The 17994-nt window shown below is 42.3% G+C and overlaps 1 long non-coding RNA gene across 1 annotated transcript; it reads left to right on the top strand.

Moving 5' to 3' along the window:
• The first annotated feature begins 1354 nt into the window (after window positions 1-1354).
• LOC116974658 lies at window positions 1355-16467 on the top strand. The gene is made up of 3 exons (XR_004412415.1): window positions 1355-1438; window positions 2896-2898; window positions 16456-16467. It is a non-coding gene; the product is annotated as an uncharacterized LOC116974658 (long non-coding RNA).
• The last annotated feature ends 1527 nt before the right edge of the window (window positions 16468-17994 follow it).

Below are 17994 nucleotides of genomic sequence, written 5' to 3'. Positions count from 1 at the left end.
GGGAAAGTCAATGAGTTCATACAGTCATAGAGTGTGGAAACAGGCCCTTCAGGCAAACTTGTCCACACTGACCATTGTGTCCAATCTGTACTATTCCCACCTGCCTGCATTTCAATCAATCAATCAATCAATCAAAGACTTTATTGTCATTCAAAAATACACCAACAAATGCAAGTCTGAACGAAATTTTGTTGCATATGGTTCACCGTGCAACATAAAATAACACAAGGATTAAATAGATAAAAAGATAAAAAGATAAATAGTGGCGGCACATTATATGGAATTCAAGAGTCTGACGGCTCGGGGGAAGAAGCTGTTGCAAAACCTGGCCGTTCTGCTCCTTATACTGCGATATCGTTTGCCCGAGGGCAGCAGAGTGAACAGTCCATGATGGAGATGTGTGGGGTCTTTTATAATGCTGTTGGCCTTGGACAAGCAACGTTTGCACGCAATGTCCCGGATTGAAGGAAGAGAAGTCACGATGATTTTTTCAGCCGCCCTCACCACTCTCTGCACGGACTTCCAGTCGGAGGCTTTACAGTCTCCAAACCAGACAGAGATGCAGCTGGTCAAAATGCTCTCTGTGGTACCCCTGTAGAAAGTGGTGAGGACGGGATGGGGGAGGTGAGCTCTTCTCATCCGGGGCAGAAAGTGCAAACGCTGCTGCACTCTCTTAACTAGTGATGTGATGTTTTGTGACCAGGTCAGACTGTTCGTGATCTGCACCCCCAGGAACTTAGTGCTACTGACCAACTCCACATCGATGTCATTAATGTGTGGTGGTGTGTGACTGGGCTGGTTTCTCCTGAAGTCAACGATGACCTCCTTTGTTTTGTCAAGATTCAGGATCAGATTGTTCGTGTTGCACCAGTCCACCAGTTGTTTCACCTCCTCCCTGTAAGCCAGTTTGTTGTCGTCCCAGATAAGGCCCACCAGTGTTGTGTCATCTGCGTACTTCATGATGTGGTTTGTTCTAAACCTGCCATAACAGTCGTGGGTTATCAGGGTAAACAGCAGTGGACTCAGGACGCAGCCTTGAGGGGAACCAGTGCTCAGAGAGATGATGTTGGAGGTGTTGTTTCCAACCCGCACTGACTGGGGTCTGTCAGTGAGGAAGTCCAGTAGCCAGTTACACAAGGGGGTGCTGAGGCCCAATTAACCCAATTTGCTTACCAAGTGCTGAGGGATGATTGTATTGAATGCTGAACTAAAGTCCACGAACAGCATTCGCACATGTGTGTTCTTCTCCTCTAGATGTGCCAGGCTCAGGTGAAGTACGGAGGTTATGGCGTCCTCTGTGGAGTGGTTTGGCCTGTAAGCAAACTGGAACGGGTCAAGTGCGGAGGGGAGTCTGGAGGTAATATGGTACCTGACCAGCCTCTCGAAGCACTTCACCATTATGGGAGTGAGTGCTACAGGGCGGTAATCGTTGAGACATGTTATTGCCGATTCTTTTTGACACTGGTATGATGGTGGCAGTCGTGAAACATGATGGGACAACAGCCTGGTTCAGCGAGGCGCTGAATATGCCAGTACATAGAAACATAGATATAGAAAATAGCTGCAGGAGTAGGTCATTCGGCCCTTCGAGCCTGTACCGCCATTCAATATGATCATGGCTGATCATCCAACTCAGTATCCTGTACCTGCCTTCCCTCCATACCCCCTGATCCCTTTAGCCACAAGGGCCACATCAAACTCCCTCTTGAATATAGCCAATGAACTGGCCTCAACTATTTTCTGTGGCAGAGAATTCCACAGATTCACCACTCTCTGTGTGAAAAAAGATGTTCTCATCTCGGTCCTAAAAGATTTCCCCCTTATCCTTAAACTGTGACCCCTTGTTCTGGACTTCCCCAACATCGGAAACAATCTTCTTGCATCTAGCCTGTCCAACCCCTTAAGAATTTTGTAAGTTTCTATAAGATTCCCTCTCAATCTTCTAAATTTTAGTGAGTACAAGCCGAGTCGATCCAGTCTTTCTTCATATGAAAGTCCTGCCATCCCAGGAATCAGTCTGGTGAACCTTCTCTGTACTCCCTCTATGGCAAGAATGTCTTTCCTCAGATTAGGAGACCAAAACTGTACGCAGTAAGGACATGTGCCAGCTGATCAGCACATTCCCTGAGCACCCGGCCTGGTATGTTATCAGGGCCTGCCGCCTTCCATGTGTTCACTCCTTTTAGGGTTCTCCGGACATCCACTGTATCAAGACTGAGTGCCTGTTCATCATAGTGAGGAATACCTTTCCTCGCAGGTGTGTTGTTGAATGCCTCGAACCATCCAAAATATGTATTGAGTTCATTGAGGAAGTTTATGTTGTCTTCACAGGGTGATGGAGCACTTATAGACCGTGATGGTTTAGATTCCCTGCCACATGCGCTTGGTGTCCATGGGGTCATGAAAGAAGCTCTGGATTTTCTGACCTGGCTTTGCTAGCCTGATGACTCGGTTCAGGTTGGCTCTTGCGGATCTGAGTGCCACCAAGTCACCGGATTTAAATGCGGCATTTCGTGCTCTCAACATTCCACGTACCTCAGGGGTCATCCAAGGTTTCTGGTTGGCCCGTATAGTGATGGTCTTAGTGACACAGACATCCTCTATGCACTTTTCCATGTAAGCAGACACAGACACAGCATACTCCTCCAAGTTGGTGTGTTGATTGTCAGTTGCAGCCTTCTTCAACATGTCTCAGTCTGTGCACTCAAAGCAGTCCTGTAATGCTGTCATAGCTGTCTCTGGCAGGACCCTAACCTGCTTCACAGTAGGTTTTTCTCCGGTAAGCAGGGGCCTATATGCAGGAATTAGAATCACAAAGATATGGTCTGAGGAGCCAAGGTGGGGGCGGGGGACTGCCTTGAATGCCTTCTTGATGTTTGTATAGGCTAAGTCCAGTGTGTTCACTCCCCTGGTTGCAAAGTCCACGTGCTGGCAGTAATGTGGGTGAACTGTCTTCATGTTGGCCTGGTTAAAATCCCCAGCAACAATGAAAGCACCATCTGGGTGTGTAGTTTGCAAGTCACTGATGGAACGATAAAGAGCATTCAGGGCCTCCTTAGTGTTTGGACTGGGGAGAATGCACACGGCTGTGATGGTTATGAGAGTAAATTCCCTGGGCAGATAGAAGGGTCTGCACTTTATTGTCAAAAACTCAATGTCTGGGGAGCAATGATTTGAGACCACTGTGGCATTATTACTCCAGCTGTTATTAGTGTAAATGCACACACCACCACTCTGGGATTTCCCACTGAGAGCGCAGCTCCTGTCTGACAGGAATGTTGTTAGCCCCTCCTCGCTAACAGCGCCGTCGGGAACAGAGGAGTTTACCACGTCTCTGTTAAGATCGGGGCGCAGCAATCTCTCACCTCCCGTATGGTTACCAAATCCAGCCTCAAGTAGTCCAACTTACTCTCCAAGGAGCGGACGTTAGCGATCAAAATAGATGGAAGCGGTGTTCTGCAGGGGTTAGCCTTTAGTTTTGCTGTTGGCCCCTCCCCCCCCCTCGAGTGCCGCGCTTCTGCTTCCTGTCGCACCGTCTCCTCCGAGTGCGGCCAGTGCTGGTAGGAGACTCCGCAGCTTCATTGGCCGCTGGTTCCAGCTGACGCAGCAGTCCGAGGCTCCGTAGAGTATCCAGAGTGGCCGGATCCATGACTGCTGAACTGCTGGATGTACGCAGTTCCAACACGAACTGACAGTCAAACACCACCTGCACCCCGTCACACTGAACAGTGACCATCAAACTCTCCAGAATAAGTAAGTTATTTACTGTTAAAATTCTATTGCTATTGGGAGCCAAAGCAGCCGCAGCCGAGCAAGGCACCGCCATTTTGAACATTTGCCCCTTAGAGGTCCCTCATAACCTGTCCTATCCATGTACCTGTCTAAATATTTCTTAAACATTTGCGATAGAACCTTCCTCAATTACCTCCTCGGGCAGCTTGTTCCATACACCCACCACCCTTTGTGTGAAAAACTTACACCTCGGGTTCCTACTATATCTTTCCCCCCTCACCTTAAACATATGTCCTCTGTTCAGAGGTGAGATGGAGGCAGTTGTTGCAGATCAACAATGAAGAAAGGCTGCAGCTGGTAAGTCTTTCATTTGGTGGTAGGGTGAGCAGAGAGCAGCTGTTCCATGGCTATCGTTTATCAAACCCTCTCTAACATTTCACCTGAGTCTCCTCTGGTAACTTTTGAAGATAACAGCCCAGCCATCAGACTTTAGTTAGGAAACACATTGAAATAAAGGCTGTCCCTCATTTAATGAAGGCAGTCACAAATTGCTGGAGTAACTCGGGTCAGGCAGCATCTCTGGAGAAAAGGAATAAGTGATGTTTTGGGACGGAACACTTCTTCAGAGCCCAGCTACAGTTCCTTCCTACACATTTTCCTCTGTTATATTTAGTTAATCTGCTCACCACATGAGAGGAATTTAGGGTGTTGAAGAGGGAGGTCAGTTTCTCCTGACAGCATTATTTACAGAAATACTGAATTGAAGGAAAACAATTAAATTAACGCTGAAGATCTTACTGCTTCCGACTACTCCAGATCTGCCGAGAGTTGCTGACCGGATCAAAATAACCTAAGGCTCACTCTCCACATGTCGCTGAACCCTTCCCATTTTGTTTACTTTCATCTATTCGTGTCTGTTCCTGAAGAAGGGCACAATACAGAATATAATTCTCAGTCCTGACCTCAGTCTGAAGAAGGGTTTCAGCCCGAAACATTGCCTATTTCCTTTGCTCCATAGACGCTGCTGCACCCGCTGTGTTCCTCCAGCGCTTTTATCTACCTTCGATTTTCCAGCATCTGCAGTTCCTCTTAAACACAATAATTCTCAGTCCTGTTCAGGATCTACTCCCACCCAACTATTCCTGATGAAGAAAGAGGGTATCTCAGAGATCCAAGGGTGGAAAGCCTCATCTTGGCACCAGATGCGGTGGAGACTGAGAAATTGAGAGTAAACAATGGTTTCCTTGCAAGAGGCAGGATGGGAGGAGGGGCAGGCATGGTAGCTGTGAGAATCAGTGGGTTCACTTGGACTTTCTCTGACACCCTCTCTCTCTACGATTCATTAAGTTACTGGAGAAGTAATCCAAAGGCCTGGACTAAAATCCTGAATCCTCCAATCAAATTGAATCACAAATACTTTGGAATTTAAATTTGGTTCATTTTCTGGAATTAAATAAGAATCAGTCATTAGGAACAAATTAGGGTCACAAAAATTCTGAATGAACCCAAATTGTCATTAATGTCCAACAGGAGATGAACTTACTACCCCTATCGTGCCTGGCTAATATGTGAATACCAGGAATTGCAGATGCTAGTTTACAAAAACAGACACAAAGAGCTGGGGTAATCCAGTGGGCCAGGCAGTATCTCTGGAGACACTTTGGTTTGGGACCCTTTGTCAGATTGATTGTAGGGGGAGGCAGGTGGAGAAAGCTGGAAGAGAGGAGGGGCAGGACAAAGCCTGGCTGGTGGGAGGGGGGAGGGTGTGATAGGCAGATGGGTGGACAAGGCCAGAGATGCAAAGACAGAAGGTGTGAGACAAATGATTGAAGATTTGTGAATTGTGAAGCCAGAGGATGTAGACTGCAGGTGGGAGGGGTTGGGGGGGGGGGGGGAGAAATAGGTGTGAGTCCAGGTGGAGCACAGGGGAGAGGGGGAAAGGGGGGGAAGTTAGGGGGAAGAAGGGAGGAAGTTAGGGGGAAGAAGGGAGGAGGGGGGTTTGTAGTCACATAAGTTACATAAGTCTCTGGACTCACCAATGCAGGTGACCCAGAAATGGTCTAGTAAGCCATTGATGTCAAGAGTCATGAAGGTTGCCAATCAATGCTGGTCTTGCTAGTAGTACCACAATCCTAAAAAAATAATAATTAGAAACACTACGATGCTATGGTTTCTGATTTAGTCAGTAAAATAGCCTGGTGTGATGTAAAGTACTCCCAGAAAAAAAATGTCAATGTGTATCAAATAAAAGTTTCCTAGTTGGCCACACCTATTTGCATTACTCTGAATTCCTACTTTGAAAATACCCTTAAAAGAACAATGGAGAACCAAGAAATGATTGGATACAATGAAGAAAGCATGGTAAATTTGGCCACTTCTGCTGTGAATTTCTGCATTTGCACTATGCAGTTACTGTTGCATGATATACAATGACCATGGAAAGTTTTTATTTATTGCAAGATTTACTGTTTTTCTGAGTTACTTTATGCACTAATGCACATAATTCTGCTCTGTAATGCCTATTTCTGAAATCATTATTTTAAAGGTCAAAGACTGGATTAAAAAAAAAGATGTAGCATTTAATATCAGTAATAGCAATCGTTTCTGCAACACTGTTGATGTGTAGGGATACATTAAAAAATAAGGTACAGGGCAAAATGGTAGAAGCCAAAACCACAAGGTGAAAACAAAATGGTGGGATTGGAATAATATTTGTTATTCATTGGCAGTGTTTGTGCATTACCAGCATGTTCCTTAGTTTTATAGTTTAGTTAAGAGATACAACGCGGAAACAGGCCCTCTGGCCCATTAAATCCACGCTGACCAGTGATCCCTACACATTTACGCTATCACACACTCACTAAGGACAATTTACAATTATACCAAGCCAATTGACCTACAAACCTGTACATCTTAGCAGTGTTGGAGGAAACCCATGCAGGTCACGGAGAGAACATACAAACTCCGTATAGATATCACCTGTAGTCAGGATTGAACCCAGCAATTCTACTGCTGTGCCACAGTGCCACCATGTCTGTGTCTGATATGATAGAGGCAACTGCATAGCTGTGGGCCTGGGATCCACATGGAGGCCAGACAGGGGAGGGGGAACAGATTTTTTTCCCTGTTTGACATTAGTGAATCAGACTTTTTATTTTTATGGCAATAGAGGCATGGCCATTGTGCATGATACCAACTTACCAGTGAAATAAGTATTTAATTGCATGAATTTTTATTGCCAGCTGTCATGGCAAGGTCTGCTTATGATTCCAGTTCAAAAGTCCAACCCTGTAGTTACTAATCTCGCAACTTCACACAGTCACCGTAGCCCTCTAGAGACATCTAGAACTGCTTTTGTGAGCTGAGGTTTGGAGAGCTTGAACACAGAGCAACACCATTTGTTTCAGAAGCTGCAGCAGAAATATTGAACACAAGACATCAAGACCCTCAATTTGATGTCTTCATCCTGCTTTTAAACCACAAAAGCACCATACTTGTCATCAGACAATTCATTCTGGTGATTATTGCTAATATTCAGAACAATTAACATTGCTTTTTATCTCTGAACAACAATAACACAATTAACTATAGAATTATGTAGGACGGAACTGCAGTTGCTGGTTTACATTAAAGATAGACAAAATGGTTGAGTAACATAGCGGGACAGGCAGCATCTCTGGTTAATTCCTTAACTACATTATTCTTCAGGACCAGTAATTTTCCAAACTAAAGACTTTTAAAAAACCATTAAACTGCATTGGCTGCTGTCTTTAACACAGCAGGACACACCGTACACTATCCAAGTAATGAACATCTCATTTGAACATTGTGTCTGACGATCAAATCTGCCCCTCAACTAGATCCCACAGGACTTTCATTTTGTCCAAACCATCACTGATGGACTTATTTAATGTGCAAATAAATTTGTAGAGTTGTTGCTGGAGGTCCAAGCCCACCATCTACACTGATGACCAATAGCACTCTTGGGCAGCTGTAAATGAAAGTCTGAGCTCAAAATTTGGCATTGTCTGTGACAGCAGCAACATCAATGATGGGCATAAAGATGGCCCTTGAAGTGGCACTTTGCATAGCCGGTCAGTTCTACAGTTCTGACACATTTCAGCCTTTTCCATTGATGTTCATAGTAAATTGTACTTGTGAAAGGTGACCCTTACTATCAAACATGCTGTGAGGTGCCATAGTTGATAGAATAGCATAGAGGTCTGTTATTAGATCAGATATTAAGAAGCTTCAATGAACAGTTTGAAGACACTTATTCAAATTCCACCATTACAGCTATGGAACTTTGAATTCAATTAAATACATTTTGAATTAATAAATTAGTATCAGCAATCATTGATGAAACCAGGGAACAATATATTTTATCCTTACCGGGTCTGTTCTATAGACAACCCCAGAACTTCAATGTGCTAACAAGCCACCCAGTTGTGTCCAAACTATTTGTGATCTGTGAGCTTCTTCACACATGGATTGTAATAACCCTAAGAGGCTGTACAGCAAATATTATCAATGGGATTTAGGGATAAACAATAAATGCTGGTCTGCCAATGATGCTCACCTACCTTAAATGTATAACGGAAACGTTAGACATAATTAATGGTTACTCTATAACCAAGTTACTTCACACTGAATGGGGAAAAAAAAAACCAGCAGCATGATTAATGATTACTCATGATTACCACGTTATTTCATCCAGTAAATTACACAAGCTGCCCACTGCATTCCTGTCTTTATGAAAAGGTGGAATGCATTATGCTGACAGACTGCAGAGAACAGACAGAAATTAATGATTTTAATTTACTTTCACGGAAGCAAAAGTAACAAAGCAGATAATCAACAGTATTTTGCTGTGCACACGTAAAATGCTCAAGACCTGGACATCTCAGAATAGTTTACCAGGCAACTGCCGATTTTTATTTAATTAATGATTTTATATAGACATGATATCAAAGATAACATTAAACATGGATTGAAGATAGACGCAAAATGCTGGATTAACTAAGGCAGCAATTCTGGAGAGAAGGAAAGGGTGACGTTTCGGGTCAAGACCCTTCTCAGTCTCCATCTTTTGTGCCTATATTTTGTGTCTACCTTTGATTTAAGCCAGCATCTGCACTTCTTTCCTACACATTGAACATGGTTTGGTCAATTTGAACTTTGAAACCTCTGCAGGTAAATATGATGTGGAGTTAAGCTTAGCGTTAGAAATGTGTTTGCCCAAGAGTTTTCAAATTTTGCAAAATAAATATCACCATAGCTGTCTTCTCCACCACAAACACATTTTTTTTACACTTATTTTCAAGGAGGACAAAGCTGCTGTTTTTTTCAAAATTAAATGTTAAATAGAGATAGTGATGTTGTTTGCTGTATATTAAGCTAATTTTCTGGATGCAAGGAACTGCAGATGCTGGAGTAACAGCAGGTGTGGCAGCATGTCGGAAAACATGGATAGGTGACGTTTCGGGTCGGGTCCCTTCTGCAGGACCCGATCTGAAATATCACCTTTCCGCGTTCTGGGATTACTCCAGCACTTCTTGTCTTTTTTCTGGATCATTTGTTGGGTCAGTTGATTCCACCCGAGGAGTTACAAGTTATAATGGATACAATGTTGTACTATTCCCTTGAAATATCTGCTAAGGACATGGGAATGAAGTGTATTATGTCTGTCACTTTGGGAATAATTTGCTGTTTTGTATAGCTTCCATCATCTGCCTTTATGAATTAATAATCAGAACATTTGATCGTTCATTTATCCATAAGCTCATTGCAATTATAGTATTTTCCAGGTTTACACTTTAGCATAAGGTTTTAAAACAAAGATTGCAGTTGAAACAGAAATTGTGTTCTTGATAATTTTTGACTAGAAATCTAGGAATTCTTGTTAAATTCTGTTTTATTCAATGTTTGGCAGGAGGTAGGGTACTCTGTATGTCAGTCTGAGCCATACTCGAATAAGTATTAGAACTGTTGGCTGTAGATGTGAAACAAAGAATATGATTGATGGAAGGCCATGCATGACACAGGGGTAATTGGAATAAGGATGATCTTTAATGTGTATATGACAGGTCATTCTCAGATAGACGATGACAATGCTCAGGAAACAACGTTGTTTTGAGTTAGTGTAGGATGAAACTGCAAATGCTGGTTAAAACTGAAGATAGACATAAAATGCTGGAGCAATTCAGCAGGACAGGCAGGATCTCTGGATAGAAGGAATGGGTGATGTTTCGAGTCAAGACCCTTCTTCGACCTGAAACGTCACCCATTCCTTCTATCCCCAAATGCTGCCTGTCCCGCTGTTACTTCAGCCTTTTGTGTCCACCTGTTGTTTTGAGTTTGCTTATTTTGGACCCATATGTCTGTCAGGATGTAGATCAAAGACTCAATCACTTCTTAAATATTTAACCATTGCATATTTTTCCTTTATTATAATCTAATATAATAAAGCAGTGTGCTTTGAAAACAGGCCACCTGTTCTATTTATTGAAGACTAATTTTTTCATTAAAACTATTTTTCTACTTAACTCAAATGAGGCATGTTTTGCAGTCACTGAGTCATGCAGTATAGAAACAGGCCACTTGGCCAAACTTGTCCATGCAAGCCAAGATGCCCGATCCAAGGTAGTTCCAATTGTCAGCATCTGGCCCATGTCCCTGTAAACCTTTCCTATCCATGTACCTAAATGCCTTTTAAATGTTGTTATAGAAACCTACTTCAACTACCTCCTTTGGCAGACCACTCCATATTGCCATTACTATCTACGTAAAAAAGTTATCCCTCAAGTATCTATTAAATTTGTCCCCTCTAACCTTAAAACTGGGCCCCCTGGTTCTTAAATCCTTACCCTGGAAAAAAGACTCTGCATTTCACCCTATATGTTCCTACATGATTTTAAACTTCTCTATAAGGTCACACCGGGCTAATAGATCTGTGGATGATGCAGTCAACCTAGGTCTGCACCTCATCCTCCAGCACCTACACCGTCAGGGGCCCTATGCAAGGATTTTATTTGTTGATTTTAGCTCTGCATTCAACACCATTGTGCCAGAGCTACTATACTCCAAACTCTCCCAGTTGACCATGCCTGAAACCCTCTGTCAGTAGATCACTAACTTCCTGACAGACAGGAAGCAGCATGAAAGGCTGGGAAAGCACATCTCAGACCCGCAGACCCTCAGCATAGGAGCACCGCTAGGCTGCGTACTCTCCCCTCTCCTTTACTCTCTCTACAGACTCTTCTGTCAAGCTTCTCAAGTTTGTGGATGACACAAGCCTGATTGGACTGATCCAGGATGGGGAGGAATCTGCCCACAGATACAGTGACACAGCTGGCGTCCTGGTGCCTTTGTAACAACCTGGAGCTCAATGCTCATAAGATAGTGGAATTGATAGTAGACTTTAGGAGAGCTCACCCACCCCTCCCCCCACTCACCATTAACAACACCACAGTCACATTTGTGGAGTATTTTAAGTTCCTTGGAACCATCATCTGCAAGGACCTGAAATGGGGTGCCACCATCGACTCCACAGTCAAATGTGTAGATACTTGGCCAATAAACCTATTCATTCATTCATAAACTTATTAATTCAAAGAGCTAGCCTGCCCAATCTCTCACTATAGCTTAGTCCCCCCGAGTCCTGGCAACATCCTTGTATACGTTCGCTGCACCCCTTCCAGCTTAATGGTATCTTTCGCCGAGCAGGGTGACTGAACACAATAATCCAACCTCAGCAATGTCATGTACTACTGTATAACGTCCCATCTTATATACTGAATTCCATGACTGATGAAGGTCAGCAAACTAAAAGCCTTCTCCACCCCCTTATGTACCTGTGATGCCACTTTCAGGGAACTATGTACTTATACTCCATGATCCATCTGCTCAAAAACACACCTTTGACCAAGAGGACCTTGCCCATCTCCTGCAGCTCCATGCATAGATTCGGTTTCTGAGGAGCATTAGTTCAACTGGATTCCCTAGTTACCTTTTTCCATTAATATATTTATAATATATTTTTGGATTCTTCTTGATCTTATCTGCCAGCTCTCTCAAACTCCACTTTTGTCCTCATGATTTCAAGCTTAAATATACTCCTCAATCCCTTATACTGTTTCAGGGATATATTTGATCCCATCTGCCTATACCTCACCCATGCCTCCTTTTTGTTCCTGACCAAAGCCTCGATTTCTCTCATCATCCAAGATTCCTTCCTCCTACCGTTTTTGCTCTTTATTCTAACAGAAACATGTATGCCTTAAACTCTCACTGACACATTTTCGAAAGCATCCCGTAAAGAACTTACTCCAATCAACTTGTGCAAGCTCCTATTATCATAAAGTAAGCCTTGCCCAAATGTATAACTTTAACTTGTAGACCATGTTTATGAGCTAGTGGGAGTTTTTACTACCTTTTCTGCCGAAAGAAAAATCACATCATTTAAAACAGTATCAAATCTTAGAAATTACCGGTTTGGATTACAGAATCAATCTTCAGGCTGATATGGTGCTTTATATGAACTTGTTGTTAGTGCTTGGTCAGCATGTGTAAAGTCGGGATTGGTTGTTAATTAGATTGTGCTGTTATTATGCTCTATGGTTTGTGAACTTCCTCCTGAGTAAAATCGGCTGATGAGGACCAATTCCTCACTTTCTTGCGATTAATATTCTAGTGAACCTTGATTTATTGCACAGCCAATTTCTGAGATAAAGAATTAATTGTACTGACTATATCAAAACAAAAATAAATAAGGCAATTATCTCTCTAGGAAATTAATTCTAATTTGTTATATTTAATTGTTAGAGACAAGGGAACAATATTTCAGTCATTAGATTGAAAGGACATTGTGAAGGTTGTATGCCACTAGAAACTTGGCCTAGGCAAGGATGATTGATTTGGATCATTCTTTACATCTTGTAAAGCAATCAGGATGCTTTATATTTCACAGTGATTATCCTGATAATTTAGAATAAACTCATTCACCTGCTTGTACATGACAAGCCTGTATGGCACATCATTGGCAGAGATCCAGAAAGCATTGCGAGTGAAGTTCCAATCTAACTCTTTGTTGCATTCCTTATACGTTGCATTTACGGGAAAATATAGACATGAGCCAAACAAAAGTGGCCCAACAGTAGAGTTGCTGCCTTACAGTGCCAGTGGCCTGGGTTCATTCCCGGGTATGGAGTGTGGGAGGAAACCAGAACACCCGGAAAAAACCCACGCGGTCACATGGGAGAGCATGCAAACTCCGTACAGACAGCGTGCGTCGTCAGGATCGAACCTGGGTCCCTGGTGCTGTAAGTTAGCAACTCTATCACTGTGCAACCCCGCCGCCCTCCCCCCACTACTTCTCCAACTTTGGTTGTGAGAAAGTGTGTTTGAACTGAAGCTTTAACTCTGCTACTCTCTCCATAGATGTTGTCTGACCTCATCGTTTGTAGCATTTCAATGCTTCTACGGTTCGATGATACTTTATTGTCACATGTACCTATGTACAGTGAAATTCTTTGTTTCTGTTTCTGTTTTGGATTTCTAACATCTGCAGTGTGATGCTCTAAGTACAGGTTTGGAACACGGTTCTGCATTTGGTCAACCGCTACTCACAAATCTGAGATTGGTGATTTATGCTGGTTAAAATTATCCTGGGGAATAAGGCGGACAGATGGAATTAGTATTAGTAATGGAAATTGATTAGTACAGGTGTCAGAGGTTATGGGGGCAGGTGAATGGGGTTAGGAGGGAGCGATAGTTCCGCCATGATTGAATGGTGTAGACTTGGTAGGCCGAATGGCCTAATTCTACGCCTATCACTTATGACCTGATGACTTATGAATTAAGCCACATAACAGTCATGGTCTTGTTGCTTAGTAGAAGTGTTTGGTGTAGACTGAATGAGCCAAAGTGCCTGTTTCCACAATGTATTTCTAAAAAACCCACTAAAGTGCTTCAACTGGCCTTTTGATGGCAACATTTGCCACATTGATTCCTACATTTCTCCAATTCCTGCAATGGTCATTTGCCCTCCCAATGCACAAGCATTTTAATTGAAAGTTCTTCATTTCCTTCTGTATCTACTGCCTCAATATTTCCAACAAGCTCCCGGATATATGATAGTAAGGTTCTCAAATCATTTTGGGCAGCAGTGAGTTTTCCATGATCACAGTTCACCCACTGACTCACCCGGAGTGGGTCCTCTGCTGGCAACCTCCTCAATAAATCCAGCACCTAGTGTGGTGTATACAGTTAACCTGCCAAAAACAAATGCTTTGCACTAATTAATCTAAATGGAAACTATATAAATCGTTGTGCATAACAAGAGCCAGATGTCTTTTGAATTTATACAGTCCAATTACCAGATCGGTAGTTCAGGCATTTTTTTGTACACATCAGTTTGACACAGAGTATTTAACACCCTTTAAATTCATTGGCTCATTTGCAGTAAATCTGGTTGAAAAATCTGCAGCATTTTGATATCATTTATATTCATGCATGCAGATCTCCCATGGTATTACTCATGGTGAGTTAGAGGTTATAAAATTTCAAGCCTCAGCTGAATAGTATGAGCAGGCTGAGATTGAGCATCAAGAAGTGAGCACTGAATGTTCTGTAAGGGCAATCAGTGAGAGGGAGTCCTAAGTCTGGGAATAGACTCCCAAAGTCATAGAATCATATTGCATGGAAACAAGATTTATAACCCACCAATTCTTGCCAATCATCAATCACCCACCCACTTTAATCCTACACTAATCCTGTTTTATTTTCTCCACATTCACATCAACTCCCTTTCGGTTCAATCACTCATCTATCTGTGCACTCGGGGCCATTTGTAGCAGCCAATTCACACATCAAGTCTCATATCTTTGGAATGTGAGAGCAAACCAGAGCACCCAGGAGAAACCCACACGGTCACAGGGGGAATGCAGAAACACCACAAACTCCAGGAAGTTGAAGATGTGAGGAAGTAAGAACTTATGTCAGCAGAATATTCAAAATGCAGAGTATTCCGAATAAGCATCTGGCTTTATTGGTATCGAAAAAGTAGAATCTAGCTGCTTACAGACTGTCACACACCACAACCTGCAAGTTCTTACCTGGCCACTAACCATTGTTCAATGGTTCAACGGTTCTCTGTTGTCACGTATGCACAGCACAGTTAAATTCATTTGCACAGTTCTTTTCTGGAGAGAGGGGAAATCACCACCTCCTCCCTAGCCTGGTTGATTAAACCATGATTTTACAGATTTCCAGCAAGGAATGCTCTAGGCTATTAAAATACTTACTTCCATAAGATCCTTTGTTGAGTGAGTGGTGCTCAACCAGAAGTTAAACTATTAAGAAATTCACTCTTGTGGACCAGCTGGCTGAGATATATCTCTTCACCAGTAATGTAAAATGTGACAGCTAAGCCTTTGTAGCTTTGAGTAATTACACAGAATCACTGCTCAAGCAGATATAACCAATATTATATAACCAAGCTATGTTATAATGTTATAATTACCATCCCTGAGATAGTGGGCATGTTCAGAACTATAAGAAATCTTAGAGAGGAAATCAGCATGATGTTCATAAATGGCAAATATAACAACATACCATGGAACATGGAACAGTTCACCAGCCCTTCAGCCCACAATGCCTGTGCCAAATACAATGCCAAGACCAACGCTTATCTATCGGAAGAAAATCCATGTCCCTCTATTCTCTGAATCTCCGTATGCCTATTTAAAAGCTTCTTATTGTATCTCACTTCACTGCCACCCTCAGCAGCAAGATCCAGGCACACAGTGACCTCTGTATAAAAAGCTTTCACCACACCTCCTTTAAACTTTGCATGAGGGACTGGGTTGCTTCCACAACTCTCTGCAATGTCTTGCAGTCTTGAGCAGTGAAGTTGTCAAGCCAAGTTGTGATGCATCCTATTAGGATGTCTTCTACAGTACATCTGAAGAAATTGATTGGAGTCATTGGAGACATGCTGAATTTCCTTTGTCTTCTGAGGAAGTAAAAGTGTTGGTGTAATTTCTTAGCCATAACATTAATGAGTTTGGGCCTGGGCAAATTATTGGTGATATTTACACCCAGGAACTTGAAATCTACCTCCACTTCATCACCATTGATGTGCACCATCCAGTTTCGTGAAGTCAATGACCGGCACCTTTGGCTTGCGGACATAAAGGGTCAGGTTGTTGCCTTGATGTCATGTTACTGAGCTCTCTATCTCTTTCCTGTGCTAAGACTGAAGAAGTCTGAAGAAATGTCCCGACCCAATCCATCATCTGTCCATTCCCTCTGCCAGATCTCTTGAGTTCCTCAGCACTTTTTTTTTGCCAGATATTAAATAACTAGTCTGATACTGTCTAGAATTTAGAGAACTGAGAGGCGAACTCAATGAAACATTAAAATATTCTTCCAGAACTTGATATGATAAATGGAAGAATAGCTAGGTATATAGACCTGGGAATCACAATCTCAAAATAAGGAATGACCATTCTAGACTGAGATAAGAAGAGATTATTTCACCCAGAGGGTAGTGAACTATCCATCCCATACATAAAAAAACATTTGTTTAATGTACTTTTATTGTTGGGTTTAAATAATACAGCACAGGCACTTTGGTGCATAATGTTTGTACAAATGTAACACCAAGGTAATCTCATCTGCCTTCACATGATGGTTCAATCAACAAGTGTATTCAAGATAGAGATGTTGAATTTTGGATATTAAAAGGAATTAAGAAAATTCAGGGAAATTAAAAGTAAAATAAATTATCAGCCATGAACATATTGAAAATTAGAGCAGACGGAAGGAATGAAAGAATTTAAAGATTTTTTTCGATCAACATGACAACAAGAGAAATTAATTAAATATTATCATGAGAGATTATGGGGTTTAAGAAGATAATAACAAAACAAGTATAAGGCAATAAATAAATATTTTATCGTGCAATGCATTCAGTGGGAAACAATTTGAAAATCACCGTCCTGTGTCCCATATATAAAAATAACATTTGTGTTGAGACCCAACCATTTACTTTTATGGTTGGGTTTAAATAATACAGTACCGGCCTTTTGGTGCACAAAGTTTGTACGAACGTAACACCAAGATAATCTCATCTGCCTTCACATGATCCATATCCCTCCACTCCCTACATATCCATGTGCCTATCTAAAAGCCTCTTGAATGCCACTATTGTATCTGTCCCACCACCACTCCCCGCTGTACACTCCAGGAACTCACCACTCTCTGTCCTAAAAACCTGCCTGCACATCTCCTTTCAACTTTGCCTGTCTCACCCTAAAGCTATTTCTCAAGTGTCTTCTTCCCGCCCCCCACCATACATCAGTCTAAAGAAGGGTTTTGGCCCGAAACATTGCCTAGTCCCCTCGTACCCGCTGAGTATCTCCAGAACTTTTGTCTACCTTCTCAAGTGTTAGACATTTCCATCCTGGAAAAAAGGTTCTAACTGTCTACCCTATAGAAACATAGAAACATAGAAATTAGGTGCAGGAGTAGGCCATTCGGCCCTTCGAGCCTGCACCGCCATTCAATATGATCATGGCTGATCATCCAACTCAGTATCCCGTACCTGCCTTCTCTCCATACCCTCTGATCCCCTTAGCCACAAGGGCCACATCTAACTCCCTCTTAAATATAGCCAATGAACTGGCCTCGACTACCCTCTGTGGCAGGGAGTTCCAGAGATTCACCACTCTCTGTGTGAAAAAAAACAGATCTATGCCTTTCATAATTTTATATACTTCTAGCAGGTCTCCCCTCAAGCACTGTCAATGGAGGTTGATGGAAGCGTACCAATCAATTTCTTTTCAACTTTCCTGAATATCATACCTACCATGTTCCCATTTTTGCACCTAACTGATTATTCCAAGTCCGAATCTTGATTTCACCCCTTTTTCTTTGTTCCCAATCAAATGTTGATCACTCTTTGTGCAGATCAATCCTTGTGTCATTTCAAGGCTGTTTGTTCAATATTTCTCTCCATCTCCATTCTAACATATGTCATAATTTCTTACTTTGCTGACAAACTGTACATCTTGTCTTGATCTGTCCATGAGTCATAATGAAACTGATCTACCTTTTTCGACATATGTTATTCAGTGTACAACAACAAGATTGGAGGAGGAAGATGAGGAGAAGAAGAGGAAAAGGGAGGGGGGTGAGGAGAAGGAGGAATGGAAGAGGAAGAGGAAGACGAGGAAGAGAAAAAGTAAAGGATAAGAAGAG

Source organism: Amblyraja radiata, chromosome 1, assembly GCF_010909765.2.
Source record: "Amblyraja radiata isolate CabotCenter1 chromosome 1, sAmbRad1.1.pri, whole genome shotgun sequence".
Classification (NCBI taxonomy): domain Eukaryota; kingdom Metazoa; phylum Chordata; class Chondrichthyes; order Rajiformes; family Rajidae; genus Amblyraja; species Amblyraja radiata.
Note: the sequence above shows the minus strand (reverse complement) of the source record. Positions and strands in the feature narration are given on the sequence as shown.